This window comes from Ixodes scapularis, unplaced genomic scaffold (genome assembly GCF_016920785.2).
Source record: "Ixodes scapularis isolate PalLabHiFi unplaced genomic scaffold, ASM1692078v2 PGA_scaffold4__175_contigs__length_147842914, whole genome shotgun sequence".
Taxonomy (NCBI): Eukaryota; Metazoa; Arthropoda; class Arachnida; order Ixodida; family Ixodidae; genus Ixodes; species Ixodes scapularis.
Window position 1 is genome coordinate 26,413,893 of NW_024609879.1, and position 1,939 is coordinate 26,415,831.

Consider the following 1,939-nt stretch of genomic DNA (forward strand, 5'->3'; position numbering starts at 1 on the left):
TCCGTGAAACTACAGCCCCTATCAAAAATTATTTTAACGGGTCTCTAGGACAGATCGTGCGACCATTCAGGATACATTCCATCGGGGAAGCCACTCGGCCATTTTGCACTGGATTGTGCAACGAGTTTTAGAAATTGAGGAGATGTTCCCCAGTCCCTTCCCGTCGTGGCGCGGCCCCAGCGAAGGGAAAACGGGCATACACGAAACAACCCGTTGTGGAAAGGATGTTGCTCCTCTCCACTTCAGCTCTTAGTTTCTGCCATTTCCCCCTTCGCACGTTTGGCTGTTTGATTGTAGAAAACCTGTTTTAGTCAGTCAAAATGCAGTCTTTGTCAGAAGCTGATCGCCCTGTTTTTTCTCAGTTTTTGGAGACCAAGTGTCGCGTTTCCCGGGTTCAGGGTCTAGTTGGAGGAGTCCCGCGCACGCTTATGACAGAGAGCTCTGCTTTTGCTGATTGCTTATGGGCTTGCTTCGGTATCAAGGAGGCAGTTGGGCATGCTGCCTATATTTCGTGTGCAGGCTTTTTTGCCACTACGTGCCGAACCTTCGTTTTCCCACGACAGGCTGTTTCTTACTTCCAGGATTGCATACGTCTGCTCCTTAAAAACCGACGACCAGTTTGCGCTTGCCACTATTCCCTCGCTTCCTCCTCTCCCCCTTCTACACTGCCCACCGTTGCCGGTTTCCTCCTCCCCCATGGTGAGGAGGGTATTCTGCCTTGCAGAATCTCGAGTCTGGTCGTCGGCCTTTAACACCGAAACGCAGGGCCAAACGTAAAGATTCACAGAGGAAACCAGGTCCAGGAGACAGATGAGTCGATGGCCGTGGTAGTTATCCAGCATATGTAGCAAGGGCTAGTGCATATACCCAAAAGCTAGTGACTGGAAAACCCGTGAACTCGTACGATTCCATACTCGGCGGCCGCCGCCGTGCGTGCGCTATGCCGTACTCGTCGCTTGTATACCCAAAAGCTAGCGACTGGAAAGCGACTGAACTCGTTCGGTGCCGTACTCGGCGGCTGTCGCCGTGTGTGCAGTCTTCCGTACTCGTCACTAAACCTAAATTGTCATCGGTACTCTGTGGATGGAGCGGCGTTGCTCTAGGCTGCGCTGCCGGTGACGTACAGTACTGGGGGCCCTCTCACTTTCGCGCTGCGGGTCAGTCCCAGACACGAAGCTTTGAGGCTCTACGGCGCAAGCTGCAGCGGCCGAACACACGAGGGCTGGGCTGTACTATTCTGTTTTTTCGTTCTTTTTTCCTCGGGCGCATAAAAGCCGAAGTCCAAAGTCCACTCATCGAACAGCGTTCACCCACACTTTCTTCAATTTCCGGTTTGTTGGAAACTTGTGAAGAAGCACCTTCGGGTTGCGCAGCGGGTTGTTTGAGCAGCCCACAGCGCTACAAGTTGTGCTCGGCATCTTTCGAGGAACAGCTGGGCAGTCTTGGGCGCACCGAGTTGCTCGCTAAAACGAGTCTTGAAGTCCTCACAAGCAAATAAACAAAATTCTATACCGAAGCTACACGGGCTAAAGATAAAAGCAACGGCTAAACACGCCAATCACAAGCCGAAGTAGCGGTGGTAGTGGCTCAAAGAAGCGCATTCCATGCAACTCCTGGACCGGAAGAAAAAAAGAGAACGATACTGACGTCACGGCCCAATGTTCCCTTGGCGATCGGCAAACCGCTCGCCGCCCGCTAAGGAGCAGCGACTCACGGCGAGTCGCATTTTTATTATCGGCATTAGGTGAGAATGCAGCGTCCCATGGATGTAATATTTTGGCTCGGGTCGTATTTTGCGTCACTACAGCGATACCAGAAATTTATTTCATTGTTAGTTTTGGCCGGAGCTACCCTTTAAAGAGGAGGCAACATTCACTCCAGCATTGGCTCCGCTAAAGTGGAAAGAGGTGGGAGGTGCTTCCACTTCGTTCTTGACCTG